This window comes from Osmerus mordax, chromosome 3 (genome assembly GCF_038355195.1).
Source record: "Osmerus mordax isolate fOsmMor3 chromosome 3, fOsmMor3.pri, whole genome shotgun sequence".
Taxonomy (NCBI): domain Eukaryota; kingdom Metazoa; phylum Chordata; class Actinopteri; order Osmeriformes; family Osmeridae; genus Osmerus; species Osmerus mordax.
The window spans coordinates 4,234,803-4,251,397 of NC_090052.1; the positions used below are offsets into that span (position 1 = coordinate 4,234,803).

Below are 16,595 nucleotides of genomic sequence, written 5' to 3' on the forward strand. Positions count from 1 at the left end.
ATCAGAGTGGGTCCGCAGTTCCCATCTTCCTATTCCGCCTCAATTCTCCTCTCAGCCCCTTCGAGTCTCTACAGAAACTCATTCACTCCAAATCCGGCAGCCACGCCCTCCCATCCAGCCCACTATTCATCACGGAATTAGGACTCGTCGCCTCCCGGTTCTGGTTCCACCATCATCTCCGCCTCATCCTCACCAAATCAGGCATAGACCCCACACACTATTCCGCACATTCCTTCAGAATCGGCGCCGCTTCCTCTGCTTCCAGCCAGGGCGTCGCTGACCACACTATCCAGCTTCTGGGTCGCTGGTCCTCTCAGGCATACCGCCTATACGTCAGGACCAACCTCCCCGATCTCCACCACACTCAAGCTCTCATCAGCCTCGCAGCAGCCCGTAGGTGAGTGTTCCTTTGGGGATCCGGTTGAGCCGCTGCTCGGCCGTGACCCATAAGGACTCTCCGCCACACCCCGAGTCCATACCCGGAACCCAGGCCCGCCTCTGCTACCGGCCTCCATCAGCACCAGGCTAGGCCCTGCTACCAGCCTCCACCCACCGCCTCAGGCTCGGCTCTGCTACCAGCCTACACCAACCACTCAAGGCTCGGCTCTGCTACCAGCCTCAGGCTCGGCTCTGCTACCAGCCTGCGACACCCTGCATTAGGCTTGGCTCTGCTACCAGCCTCAGGCTTGGCTCTGCTACCAGCCTGTACCACAATGCATTAGGCTTGGCTTTGCTACCAGCCCAGCTTCAATAAAAGCTATCTATTCAATCGATGGTGTGATTACTGAACTCGTGAAAGGCTATGTTTTGAAACAAAAGCATGACTTAAAACTTTTGCATCACCAGATTCCATACCCTAGATGTCAACTCTGGTCTGGTGGAGGTGAACCCATTGGGGGCCCAGGAAAACAGAACTGACTCACCTTCTCAAGAGTATGACTTTAACATCGTTCATCCAGTGAAATGTTTTTTTTTTATTGAGTACAAATCTGAGGATGGGCAGTATTTTGTGAGCCAATCTTCATAATAGTTGGTAAATGCAAAAAGAGCCCAGCCTGTGTGTGTTGGGCGTCTGGTTTTGGAGAGAGGTCCTCTCTTACTGGATGGTAAATGTAAGAACCTTAAGGTTCCTTTTATAAACAGTATTTCGCAAACCTGGACTTTGTGTTCACAAAAAATGTTCACCCTTATTGGAACATTTCATATGAATCATCTTAGACCAACAGATCAATGATCAGTAAATATGCAGGATGAAAAAGATAAATGAAGATAATGGAATAAATGGAATACAAACACAGCCTGATATGTCTCTGTGGTTTTATTTGCCCGTGTCATGTGTCTTTTTTTACCATGTCTAATCATATAGCCTATAATTTTGAAGAAACCCAAATTACTATAAAGAGGAGTTGTATTTCAATTCAGTTTTTATCAAAGTGTTTTGTGTTTCTCCAGTAAAAAAGAAACCTGAGAAACAAACACCTCTCACCAAATGATCAACATTACGCAAAGTGGCCCATTATGACAGACAAAAGATTTCATTTATATGTGAAAGCTGCAGATCTCCTACTGGCCAATCATACTTGAATATGGGCGGAGACTAGACAGAGGAGACACCTTAAGGCTCCAGAGAGACTACAGAGAGAGACTCAACCAGAGAGACTACAGAGAGAGACTCAACCAGAGAGAGACTCAACCAGAAACAGCAGTAACCAGACAGAGAATCAACCAGAGAGAAACAAGCTTCCAGAGACTAGATACAGGATCCAGAGAAACCAGACAGAGAACAAAGAGAGAGCTGAGTTATGGAGACACATCACTGTGACACATGTGGGAAGAGCCTTTCCTCATCCAGTAACCTCAAGAAGCACATGAGGATCCACACTAGAGAGAAGCCCTACAGCTGTGACCTCTGTGGTAAAACCTTTAGACATGCTGGGGATTTAACAGTTCACAGCAGGATCCACACTGGAGAGAAGCCCTACAGCTGTGACCTCTGTGGTAAAACCTTTAGTCAGGCTGGGAATTTCAGAGCTCATAGCAGGATCCACACTGGAGAGAAGCCCTACAGCTGTGACCTCTGTGGTAAAACCTTTAGACAGGCTGGAGATTTAAAAGTTCACAGCAGGATCCACACTGGAGAGAAGCCCTACAGCTGTGAACTTTGTGGTAAAACCTTTAGACAGGCTGGGGATTTAACAACTCACTGCAGAATCCACACTGGAGAGAAGCCCTACAGCTGTGACCTCTGTGGTAAAACCTTTAGTCAGGCTGGGCATTCCAGAGCTCATAGCAGGATCCACACTGGAGAGAAGCCCTACAGCTGTGACCTCTGTGGTAAAACCTTTAGACAAACTGGGGAATTGACCATTCACCGGAGAATCCACACTGGAGAGAAGCCCTATAGCTGTGACCTCTGTGGTAAAACCTTTAGAAAGGCTGGGGATTTAACAACTCACTGCAGAATCCATACTGGAGAGAAGCCCTACAGCTGTGACCTTTGTGGTAAAACCTTTAATCAGGCTGGGCATTTCAGAGCTCATAGCAGGATCCACACTGGAGAGAAGCCCTACAGCTGTGACCTCTGTGGTAAAACCTTTAGACAAACTGGGGAATTGACCACTCACCGCAGAATACACACTGGAGAGAAGCCCTACAGCTGTGACCTCTGTGGTAAAACCTTTAGACATGCAAGCAATTTCACAACTCACCGCAAATTCCACACAGGAGAGAAGCCCTAACACTGTGACCTCTGTGATAAAACCTTTAAACAGACTGGGGAATTAACAGTTCATCGGAGAATCCACACTGGAGAGAAGCCCTACAGCTGTGACCTCTGTGGTAAAACCTTTATCCAGGCTCGTGGTTTCACAGCTCACTGCAGGATCCACACTGGAGAGAAGCCCTACAGCTGTGACCTCTGTGGTAAAACCTTTAGACAGGCCGGCCATTTCAGAGCTCACTGCAGGACCCACACAAGAGAAGATCTAAGCAACACACACTGACTGTTTATGTCAAACAAATGACATATTGAAGTTTCTTGCATATCTATGATAGAAAAACCAAGGGGGTGAAGTTGTCCCAGCAGTCACCACCTGAGAGAACTTCTGTATGACCCACAGCTGGAAGAACTACTGGCCTGTACCTACTGGGACAGCACATGCAGTAACACCAGATCTACAGTCCAACATGACAGGACACAAGGAAGATTCTCTACCCCTGTAACAATGGAGGGGCAGCTGTGTCAGACTGGGTAGAATCTTGGTAAACACTGGCTGACACCTTTCAGTTTTGAAGCATACATTTGTAATTTCTTAAGAAACCCATCAAGGTGCTCAATATTAATTTCTGGTTGACCTCTGTTTATCTCTGCAGCCCTTCAGAGTGTCTGTGTGTTTCACCCATTTGTTGAGTACGATTGGTTGTTTTTGTTTTAACTACAAGACCTGTTGAGGGTCATGCAGGTTGTTATTGAAACTGTATCTGTAATTTAAGGAAAACAATACTTCGTAGTTCTGATGAACACCGATAATAGTGTCAATACTGAAGGATTGTTAAGGAGCCTTAAGCTTTGGAAAGACTGAGGGCATTACATTATATTTCATTCACTGTACGTCACACTAAATACAATAGATAGTGCACAACAAAAGTACAGCAGAAAATCAAGAACCAGAACAAGCAAGACAGGCAAGAAGTATACCTTATTTTTTTATTGTTGTTTACTATATTAGTGTTTATAGTTTCATGATCATGTTTTTTTTTATTATCTAATTAAAGTCTTCATTTTGACACCATACATTCAGAGTCAAGTTCCTCTATGGATACAATGTTTTAATATCATTTTTTGTTAAGTTTAACCTTTTTATTTACATATCAGACTTTTGAAAAGTATACAACAATAATGATTCCGGGTTGATCATTTCTAGTTAGCAAAAAAATAAATAATAGAAATCTCAATGAATACAAATTTTACATCATGCATTTAGAGCAAGACATTTGCAATTTTAATTACCCCTATTGGTACTTTATCATTTGACTTGATACAAACCACGCACTGCATACAAATTAGAGTGTTCTTTACATTCTCTGCGTAATTAACTCCAAAGATGAAATAGATCCCCAGTAGGGCACCAACTCCCATTGAGATGTCCTCTACCTTTCCAATGTCCTTTCCATCCATGTGAAGACAAATTTCACATTCAGCACTTAAGGGGTTCCCACTCACGAGCAGCATTGGGGTAGGAGCCTTTGCTATCTAAAGCCCACAACAAATACAGTATCTTACATGAATACATTACATTTACACTGGTTTTCAAGCAGTCTCCTTTTTATTGGACTGAATTACAGAATTAGTCAGTGCATCTGATTGGAAGGTTAGCTGAACATCAATTATATTACACTATAGTACGTATTGTGTAGGCTAATAATATAGCGCATAATTTTGAAGAAAACCAAATTACTATAAAGAGGAGTTGTATGCCAAATAAGTTTGTCAAAGTGTTTTGTGTTTCTCCAGTAAAAAAATAAACCTGACAAACATACACTTCTCACCAAATGATTACATATGCAAAATGGACCATTATGACAGACAATAGATGTCATTTATATGTGAAAGCTGCAGATCTCCTACTGGCCAATCATACTTGATCATGGGTGGAGACTTGACACAGAAGACTCCTTAAGGCTCCAGAGAGACTACAGACACTCAACCAGAGAGACTACAGAGACTCAACCAGAGAGACTACAGAGACTCAACCAGAGAGACTCAACCAGAGTCTCTGGTTGAGTCTCACCACAGCTCACCACAGAATCCACACAGGAGAGAAGCCCTACAGCTGTGACCTCTGTGGTAAAACCTCAAAATCTCAGACGTCACCGCATGTCCCACACTAAAGAGAAGCCCTAAGCAGCCCACACTGACTATTTATGTCAAACAAATGACCTATTGAAGACTTTCTTGCACATCTATGATATAAAAACCTAGGGGGTGAAGTTCTCCCAGCAGTCACCCCATGAGAGAACTTCTTTATGACCCACAGATGGAAGAACTACTGGCCTGCACCTACTGGGACAGCACATGCAGAAGATCAATAACCAGAACAAGCAAGACAGTCAAGAATTATACCTTATTTTGTATTGTTGTTTACCTTATTATAGTGTTCATAGTTTGATGATCGTGTTTTATTGATTATCTAATTAAAGTCTTCATTTTGACACCATACTTTCAGAGTCAAGTTCCTCTGTGGATACAATGTTGTACAATTTAATATAATTTTTTGTTAAGTTTGGCAACTGAAGTGTTGAGATACACAACTCATTAATGATTTTCACAGCTGTAGATTGGCACGCAAGAATGGCATCCTCCTGCCACGCCCAGGCAGATGCTGGCACTCTGATTGATCCACAAGGCAACATACACACACACACACTAGTCGTCCTACTAAATAAGTCTTAATCTTTGATACAAAATAAAACCATGTGGGAAACCCACCCTGAAATGGAATATCTAAAGAATACTAAGTGGCGGCATCACTTACCCACTCGTCATCGTCCACACCCTGGAAGGACTCCTGTGGAAGAGGGTCGTCCATGTTCCCCAGCTTCGCCACCATGGCACTCAGCAACTGGAACACACACACACAAAGCAGTAAAAAATCAAAAGGTCACCAAAATGCTTAAACCAATCATAAAGAACACACAGACTCAGGGTAGATCAACGTACCTCATCTTTCTTCTGCTCATCAGTCTTCTCCAGAGAGGGCAGGCACTTCCTCACTGGGGCCTCCTTGGGAGCCTCGCTCACTGACACACAGACACACAAAACAGCGTCATAAATCATGGGAAGGTTCACTAGCGGGGCAGCAAGGGTGGCTGTAAAACAGTATACATTATAGATACTGTTTATGAAGTATGTTGGTGATATCTTCCTTAAATTAGTGTTGTGTCTTCTCTGTGTGTGCCTAGCCTATCACCAAGAGCCATAGGGGCTCATGCTGAGGAGCAGGGTGGGGGGCTTGGCTAAACATGACAATAATTGCAGTATTAGTAGTGCTGTTTTGTTTCAATGGGTCTAATATTTAAGTTGAGTGCTCAAAAGCTTCATGAATTTATTTTCTACTTTGTAATTCTCCGTTTTGAAATAGAACTTGAGACACACGCAATAGACAGAGTATATTATTATCATTGGTTTTAAAACTTTGCAATTCCAATCCAAAGTCATTTTATAGTTAATTTGCATGCATATTGTGTAGGCTAATCATATAGCCTATCATTTTGAAGAAAACCAAATTAGTATAAAGAGTAGTTGTATGCCAAAGAAGTTTTGTCACAGTGTTTTGTGTTTCTCCAGTAAAAATAAACCTGAGAAACATACATACTTTACCCTTTTAAAGTTGGTAACGGGGTCCGGCAGGGCGGTATATTATCCCCAGCCCTGTTTAATATCTATATGGACGACCTTTCCAGGCAGCTGGGGGGATGCAGAACAGGTTGTATGATAGGTTATTCCCTGGTCAACCACTTTATGTATGCTGATGACCTAGCTTTACTATCCCCTAGTAGCAGCGGGTTTCAACAGCTGCTTAACATCTGCTCTAATTATGGGGTTGATTTTGATGTTCAATATAATGCCAAGAAGAGCGTGGTAATGGTCTGTAGAACTAAGGATGACATGGATATTAAGTTCCCTGCCTTTAGACTTTCTGGGCAAACTCTGGGGGGGTCCAATAGTACCAAATACTTAGGGCACATTATTACAGACACATTGGAGGATGATGCCGACATGTTCAGACAGAGGAGATTGCTCTAATGTCCAAGCTAACATGCTGGTTAGAAAATTCCACCACTGTACACTTGACGTTAAAATTAATTTGTTTAGAGCGTACTGCACCCCTCTCTATACAGCTCCACTCTGGGTGAATTACAAGAAAGAGAGCTTGCGTAAATTGAAAGTAGCCTATAATGACTGTCTTAGGATACTCCTGAAGGAACCCAGGAGTACTAGAGCCAGTGAGCTGTTCTGCAATGTGGGTCTAACCACCTTCGTGGCCTTGTTGAGGAATCTTACTTTTAAGTTTATGAGTCGGCTTGACCACTCTGCAAATTTTATAAGTGATCTGATGACAGACCCTGGCCGTAGCCCTGTCAAGTACACCTCTAAGATCTGGGAACCAGGCGCGCCCCCAGACATTTTTCATTGGGGTGGCCAGATGGGACAAGGGAAAATCTTGGGGTGGCACACCAAAATCAAAACACATTTCAGGAATTATATTTTGCTCTTGTACTTAATAGGCTAGATGTCGATGTGAGCATTAATAATAGCATATACTAATTAATTATAATTAATAATGTCCGACGTGGACTTTCTTTTCATTGTCTGCAAATTGACATACAGTTACTGATCGTAGCTAGCTTAGCTAACGCTATACAGTACCATCCCACAACGCCAGCTATCCAGATACTCTAACAGTCCCAAGTTCAACTTCAGTTACGGGCCGAAACCACTAACACAAGAGTGTATTTAGAAATGCGTCTGCCTCAAAAACGACAAAAAGCGCATATGGAATTTAACAGAGCTGTACTGACGTACCATAGCAAACAATGGGGTTTTAAGTGCAATGTTCTAAAAATACACTCTCGGTGTGATCGTTCCGAATTGCCTAAGTTGGTACAGGCTACTCTCTAGACCAGGGGTACTCAATTAGAAACCCAAGAGGTCCACTAACCAAATTTCCATTCAGTCCAGGGTCCGGAACAATTATGGTTTATTTTTCTGGCCCTTACCTCAGAGTCTTGGGGGTAATTTTGTTCAAAGTGCCCATGCTTTGTGTCATGGTCTTTGAGTCAAATTCTTAATGTTGCGGAGCGGTAGGGATGGACTGGGAGTAAAAATAAGTCACGCACATTCTGTTTGATGTGATGCTAGTTCGTGAGAACGCTAGGATACTTAATGCGAGCGCGCATAGCACGCAAGATAATTTTTTTTGCCTTTATTTGAGCACAAAATAGTTTTTTGAGCTTTATGTAAAATGAACATAGCCGTTTTTCAATTGGTAAAACCTTGTTTAGTGAAGGTGATGTCTTTTTGTCTCTTAATTTTTCAGCCCCACCCTTACGTTTCTTAGCCTGGTTTTCCATTGTTATTCTTCTCCCGGTGCTCCCGATGGCCAGTCCGCTACTGCGGGGCTGGGCTGTGCCGAGGTGGTGAATTTTCAAGTCATATCATTGGAAATTCTCGTGCTGTCAGGGGGTGCTACAGCACTCCTAGTTCCCACGGCCATGATAGTGACGTTTCACATTAGCTACCACTATTGACAAGGGCAACCGTCTCATTAAACACATCGGTTTTGTGCGCCCCACCGGCAGCACAACTGCATACTTGTCTAAAATTTGGTATTTTTAGAATCAACTTTTCGCTGGGTTTAGAGCACGCCATGTTTTTCGCTAAGGAAGAAACAGGTACTGTTAGCAAATCGATTAGCCTGCGTTGTTGCGAATGACACACACAACCTGACCCACAGAGGTTGCAACCAACTTTCAGTGAGTGAGTTGTCATGGTGATTACAGTTATTAAAGCTCCTGATTGGACCTTTTATTGGACAAGTAAGATAGAAACCACATTTAGTTGGAACAAAAAGATGTGCCGGTTAAAATGGAAACGTTCCGTCAAAATGAATTAATTCCATAATAATATATCGGTTATAGGTCCGGGTCCGGATAGGGAACCGCCTGGGTCCGGACCCGGACCGCGGTCCGCCAGTTAGTGACCCTGCTCTAGACTGAAGTAACCTTGTCTGAACGAGCTAGCAAGGTAAGACAGCCCTCCTAAAATACCGATTTATATAACTACTGTAGCTTACCAACGTGAGGTTGCCTACAGTAAATAGGTCATTTCCTTGAACTTGGTCGACGATCGACAATAAACTCCCGCTTCTATATGTACCAACCTAGGCTGCACTCTATCCTGGCCCAGTGCAACCTCTTGTGGGGGGAGGGGTGACAGGCTCTGAGTGTGAAGATACGTGACAGGATCTGAGTGGGGAGATACTTGGATTTCTATGACGAAGTGTTTCAATCGTAGATTGTGGTTAAAATATGTTTAAAACGTTCTACGTTTTACGTTGATTTGTCCTACAGTGAAGTTGAAATACCATTTTCCATTAATGATTTTTTTTAAATTATTATTCTTGATGACGGACAATATGCGACTCAAGATGGGGGGGCCAGTGTGGGGCCAGCAATTTTGTCTGGGGGGCCATGGCTGATGGCGCCACTGCTGGGAACACTGGCATGAGTGCCTTTTTTAGCCCTTCTTTCCCTGCATTTTTCTATTTAATGAATTATTTGTATGTATTGTTTGTTTTTTGTGTTTTCTTTTTTCTTTTCTTTTCTTTTTTCTTTCTTATTTCTTTTTTTTTACCATGTGGGCATTGAGCCTGTAATAAAGTTTATATATACACCTCTCACCAAATGATCAACATTACATATGCAAAGTGGCCCATTATGACAGACAAAAGATGTCATTTATATGTGAAAGCAGCAGATCTCCTATTGGCCAATCATACTTGATCATGGGCGGAGACTAGACAGAGAAGACTACTTAAGGCTCCAGGGAGACTACAAAGAGACTCAACCAGAGAGACTACAGAGAGAGACTCAACCAGAGAGAGACTCAACTAGAAACAGCAGTAACCAGACAGAGGATCAACCAGATACAGGATCCAGAGAGACGAGACAGAGAACAAAGAGAGAGCTGAGTTATGGAGACACATCACTGTGACACATGTGGGAAGAGCCTTTCCTCATCCAGTAACCTCAAGAGGCACATGAGGATCCACACTGGAGAGAAGTCCTACTGCTGTGACCTCTGTGGTAAAACCTTTAGACATGCTGGGGATTTAAAAGTTCACCGCAGAATCCACACAGGAGAGAAGCCCTACAGCTGTGACCTATGTGGTAAAACCTTTAGGCAGGCTAGTGGTTTGACATCTCACTGCAGGATCCACACTGGAGAGAAGCCCTATAGCTGTGACCTCTGTGGTAAAACCTTTAGCCATCCAAGCAGTTTCACAGCTCACTGCAGAATCCACACAGGTGTGAAGCCATACAGCTGTGACGTCTGTGGTAAAACCTTTAGCCAGGCTAGCAATTTCACAGTTCACCGCAGAATCCACACGGGAGAGAAGCCCTACAGCTGTGACCTCTGTGGTAAAACCTTTAGCCGTTCTAGCAATTTCACAGTTCACCGCAGAATCCATAATGGGGAGAAGCCCTACAGCTGTGACATCTGTGGTAAAACCTTTAGACATGCTGGGGATTTAACAGTTCACCGCAGAATCCACACAGGAGAGAAGCCCTACAGCTGTGCCCTCTGTGGTAAAACCTTTAGCCAGGCTGGCCATTTCAGAGCTCATAGCCGAATCCACACTGGAGAGAAGCCCTACAGCTGTGACCTCTGTGGTAAAACCTTTAGACAGACAAGCGAATTAACAGTTCACCGCAGAATCCACACAGGAGAGAAGCCCTACAGCTGTGACCTCTGTGGTAAAACCTTTGTACAGGCTGGGGATTTAACATCTCACCGCAGAACCCACACTGGAGAGAAGCCATACAGTTGTGACCTCTGTGGTAAAACCTTTCGACGGGCTGACAATTTCAGAGCTCATAGCAGGATCCACACTGGAGAGAAGCCCTACAGCTGTGACCTCTGTGGTAAAACCTTTAGACAGGCTGGGGATTTAACATCTCACCGCAGAATCCACACTGGAGAGAAGCCCTACAGTTGTGAGCTCTGTGGTAAAACCTTTAGCCAGGCTGGCAGTTTCACAGTTCACCGCAGAATCCACACTGGAGAGAAGCCCTACAGCTGTGACATCTGTGATAAAACCTTTAGCCAGGCTAACAGTTTCAGAGCTCACTGCAGGATCCACACTGGAGAGAAGATCTAGAAGCACACACTGACTATTTCAGACTAAGTTCCTTCATGGATACAATGTTGTACAATGTAACATCATTTTTTATTTTTTTTGGCAACTGAAGTGTTGAGATACACAACTCATTAATGATTCTCTCTTTTAGAGTTCTCTCTCATTTTAGAGAACCATTGGCGTAGGAACTGGGGGGGACGTGTCCCCCTCAATACTGGAAAATGCAGCATGCGTCCCACACAAAAATTAGCCTAGATACCGCAGGGAAAAAAACTGTACATTTGGAACCTTTATTTTGAAAGCGCGACAAAGAAGATATTGGGTCAATATGTCCCCCTAATGTCAAAGTACATCCTACGCCCTTGTAGAGAACCATTGAGTGTCCCAGCTGTCTTGCCTCAAGCCCTACAGCTGTGACTTCTGTGATAAAACTTTTAGACAGGCTGGCCATTTCAGAGCTCACTGCAGGACCCACACAGAAGAGAATATCTAAGCAGCACACAGATTTTTTATTTTTGTTTACTTCATTATAGTTTCATGATCATGTTTTTTGATTATCTAAATAAAGTCTTATTTAGAGTCATTTTGACACCATACTTTCAGAGTCAAGTTCCTCTGTAGATACAATGTTGTACAAGGTAATATCATTTTTTGTTAAGTTTGGCAACTGAAGTGTGAGATACACAACCCAATGTTTGTAATAGTTGGTAAATGCAAAAAGAGCCCAGCCTGTGTGTATTGGGCGTCTGGTTTTGGAGAGAGGCCCTCTCTTACTGGAGGATAAATGCAAGAGTAGGGAGAGGTTGAGAAAGGTGGGCCATTTGGCTGGTTCTTCTCCCTCCACCGGGGAGAGGAGATGCCAGGTCTGGTATCAGCCCTTTGAGGCTTATCCAGAAAGATAGTGGCGTTGTATGAGGCATCATCATATTGATCGGAAATGGCCGTGTTGAAGGTTTGACTCTATGCTACAGATGAAATAGATCCCCAGTTGGGCACCAACTCCCACTGAGATGTCCTCTACCTTTGCAATGTCCTTTCCATCCATATGTAGTCAAATTTCACATTCAGCACAGAAGGGGTTCCCACTCACGCATGGGCGTTGCTTTAGGGGGAGACGCTCAGTACTAGTCCCCACCAATATTTTCAGGTGACAAAATGGTCCCCACCAATATTTTTGCTAACTCCTTTGCGATTCCGACGGCCAGGACAAGAAACGCTGTCATTTGATTGGCTGAAAACCCGAAGCGGGGAGGGTTATCTGACACGGGAGAGTGTCAAAGCAAGCACAGGCTACTTTGCTTGCTTGCACTGGCAGACAAGTGAGCGGGTGTGTCGAATACAACGGTAACTGACCAGGGCTGTCTGCCAATACATAGCCTACCCCATAACAGGCCAAAGTAAAACCTTTAAATATTCCCTTTGCCCTTCAGCATGTACATGTTTGCCCCTTTTTGTGCTTTGTAGCTATGCCACCCAAGTAGAAGAAAGGGGACTTTTTCATAAAGCAGAGTGTAAGTCAGGCAAAAATAACTAGTCACACAAACAAACTAGCAGTGGACCAGGCTTCCAAATGCAGATTCTACTGTGGAAAATAGTATTAACTAGGGGTGGAACGGTACACTGTATTCGTACCGAACCGTACGGTACGGGCGTCACGGTTCGGTGCATGAAATTACACGGAGAATACACGGTATAAAAATAAATAAAACTTGCGTGCAAATTAATTAATGTAATGCGGAACTACTGTTAGATACTTGTGTTCTTTTGGGACATCTAATCTGTAGCTCTGATTGGCGCCGCCGTGAGTCAGAGATTGGCTAGCTAGCAGCACTAAGGAAGTGTATGGCGAATGGTGGCGACCCACGAGAGATAGAGGACCCGCCGGCCGTTTTAAGATGGCAAGTTTGGGAAAACTTTGGTTTCCCATTCAGTTACAGTAGTAGAGGCGAGAGAGTGGTGGATAAGACGAGCACTGTGTGTCTGCATGGTTCAGCAGTTGTTGGCAATGACGTGTAGTCTGGGTAGGCAAGGTAGGCACTGCCTACCCTGCCAAAATTCAAACTTAAACATTTTTATTAAATCATTTTATTTAATAAACTTGTATTTTTACTGTTTATTCTTGTGATTTATATATACAATATGTGTGTTATTGCAGTTGTTTAGACGTTACGATGACGAATGTAGCAGTTACGCATAATCAAATACATTTTTTTTTTTTATATAAGCAGTGCTTTTACTGTCCGTTCACTGCGGACGACAAGCGAAAAACTCACTTGCGCACTTCGATCCTGTATTCTTCAACATGTAGCCTACAGTAGGCTACTGGTCAAAAGTTTGGACACATTTTCCCATTTAAGTGCCTAGCCTCTTACTGACATCACCGCATGTCACTGGTTGTGGGGTATGTGACTGGAAATACATCTAACATGCTAACGCATCTGGCGTGTGCTAAATGACTAAAAATATCCGACGCCATCACCCAGGTGTGCCAATCATTGGAATGAGACAAAACATTTTTCAATGTTCTGCTCCCGAGCGGGTTTATTTTATGTAAACACGATTAGATTGAGGCTTTACAAGCAGAGGTGATACAGGAAGTCTGTTACAGACATGTCTTGTCCGTTTTTACTACAGGAACCTGTTGCAGAAGGTGCAAGAATAATTAGCAGAATTTAACATGAAACCGAATTAATTGCTCATTGCGTGATAGATAGGCTCCTTACGGTGCGTGTCCACTGCAGCGACGCGAATCGCTTGCCATCGCTCGCCTTCCCACAGTTCACCACGCTCGGGGGCGTTTCAAACAGATTAATATAAAATGTAGTTCTCTAAAGTCACTGTTGTAGTTGTCATGGTCAAGTGTACAGACTTGGGTTTACATACTCGCAACATCGATGAAAATACAACTTGTATACAAAATACAAAACTGTTTAATAGACATAAACGTTGACATGTGTAAAAAACGTTTTATTATATTACTCAAAGTCTGCTAATCTGTCGATACGATAGGGAGTTCCAGCCGGGCTAGCTAGCTACTGTAGTTACCTCAGCACAGCGCGATATTATACAGACCGCCCGGTCCCAACACAAGCTCTTCTCCTGTCTGGCCCCCCAGTGGTGGAATCAACTCCCCACCTCCATCAGAGATACTGACTGTCTCTCCACCTTCAAGAAAAGGCTCAAGACGCACTTGTTCCGGGAGTACAACGGTACTTAGGAATGGTTCGCTTGACCCGATGTCAGTTTCCTCAAGGATCACAATGACTCTTGCTTAGAGACTTGTTGCTCTTGTGGTTAGTGGTAATTGTTTTAAATTTTTGTTCTCGCTGTGATATATAGTTTTTATTACTCTTGCTTGCTTTTTTCCACAGGTACACTTGCACTTATAGCGGTTCATGTTGTTTAATTGTAACTTGTTTAACTACATGCTCTTATGGTTCTTCCCTTTGGCACTTACTTTGGTTGTTCACAATGTGTGCTTCATGTTTTGGCTACTCGCGATGTTTTTTGGCTATCTTGTTGTTATGATCAGTGACCTATGCACTTTGTAAAGCTCTCTCTTGGAAGTCGCTTTGGATAAAAGCGTCTGCTAAATGAATAAATGTAAATGATAGAATGATTCTATCATGATAGAATGCAACGTTACCAAGTCACTGAATGTTAATCAGTCTATCTAAGTTAGAATCTTTCAGTCTCAAACAGTGGATCAGAGAAATTTTTTGTTTCTATATTCTGTTTATGTAATGTATTTGTGAGTGTAGCCTACACAATTTATATAAATAAAAGGGAGACCACTGGATTCACAGTTTAATGAAGGACCGCCATTGCATTGACACGTGCTGCAAAAACATGTTGGCAATGTGAATAAGTTAACACTGTTGGTTATTCAAATATAATGAATCAGTATTTGATTAATAATATCAAAATAACACTGTATACAATATGCTAGGAGGGTTAAACTTGCTAGCCATAGGATACGCTACAAAATGAATGAACAATTTTGTATGCAGGAAAGACAGCATCAAACCACTACAGATGTTGAGCAGGCTAAGGAAACAGCATCAGGTCTTCAGGTGAGGTTCTACTTAGCCTAAGTCAAATTGTCAATTGATTTGGAGTCATCAGCATTGCTGTTTTGTTTTAGGATGCTCAACCAGTCATCATATTTATTCAAGCATGAATTATTATTTATAGGAAACAGTAACCCCGTAAAGATACTGTTAACTAGTTTAACTTTAGAGTACGATAAACACAAGAGGCTATTGTCTAAACTAAGTGCAAAAATAATCACTATCTTGTCAGTAAAAGTTCACTTCTCAGCCTTGGGGTGGTGGGGGGGTGTCCCCACCAAATCTGAGACCAGACCTACACCCTTGCACTCACCAGCAGCACAGGGGTAGGAGCCTTTGTCATCTATGAAAAGCCCACAACAAATACAGTATCTTACATGAATACATGACATTTACAATGTGGTTTTCAAGCACTCTCAGTTTTATTGAAATTAATTAAATATTTAGTCAGTGCATTTGATTGGAAAGTTATCTGAACATAAATTATACTATAGTACATATTGTGTAGGCTAATCATATAACCTATCATTTTGAAGAGAACCAAATTACTATAAAGAAGAGTTGTATGCGAAATAAGTTTTGTCACAGTGTTTTGTGTTTCCAGTAAAAATAAACCTGAGAAACATACACCTCTCATCAAATGATCAACATTACATATGTAAAATGGCCCATTATGACAGACATTAGATGTCATTTATATGTGAAAGCTGCAGATCCCCTACTGGCCAATCATATTTGAATATGGGCGGAGACTAGACAGAGGAGACACCTTAAGGCTCCAGAGAGACTACAGAGAGACTCAACCAGAGAGACTGCAGAGAGAGACTCGACCAGAGAGACTACAGAGACTCAACCAGAGAGAGACCCAACCAGAAACAGCAGTAACCAGAGAGAAACAAGCTTCCAGAGACTAGATCCAGGATCCAGAAAGACCAGACAGAGAACCAAGAGAGAGCTGAGTTATGGAGACACATCACTGTGATACATGTGGGAAGAGACTTTCCTCATCCAGTAACCTAAAGAAGCACATGAGGATCCACATTGGAGAGAAGCCCTATAGCTGTGACCTCTGTGGTAAAACCTTTAGACATGCTGGGGATTTAACAGTTCACAGCAGGATCCACACTGGAGAGAAGCCCTACAGCTGTGACCTCTGTGGTAAAACCTTTAGTCAGGCTGGGAATTTCAGAGCTCATAGCAGGATCCACACTGGAGAGAAGCCCTACAGCTGTGACCTCTGTGGTAAAACCTTTAGACAGGCTGGAGATTTAAAAGTTCACAGCAGGATCCACACTGGAGAGAAGCCCTACAGCTGTGAACTTTGTGGTAAAACCTTTAGACAGGCTGGGGATTTAACAACTCACTGCTGAATCCACACTGGAGAGAAGCCCTACAGCTGTGACCTCTGTGGTAAAACCTTTAGTCAGGCTGGGCATTCCAGAGCTCATAGCAGGATCCACACTGGAGAGAAGCCCCACAGCTGTGACCTCTGTGGTAAAACCTTTAGCCAGGCTAGCAATTTCACAGTTCACAGCAGGATCCACACTGGAGAGAGGCCCTACAGCTGTGACCTCTGTGATCAAACCTTTAGCCGTGCTAGCAG

General features: G+C 43.1%; 1 pseudogene; it reads left to right on the top strand.

Annotated features, from left to right (window-relative positions):
• LOC136940949 (zinc finger protein 721-like) overlaps positions 1-16,362 on the top strand; it is a 77,356-nt pseudogene extending 60,994 nt beyond the window's left edge.
• The last annotated feature ends 233 nt before the right edge of the window (positions 16,363-16,595 follow it).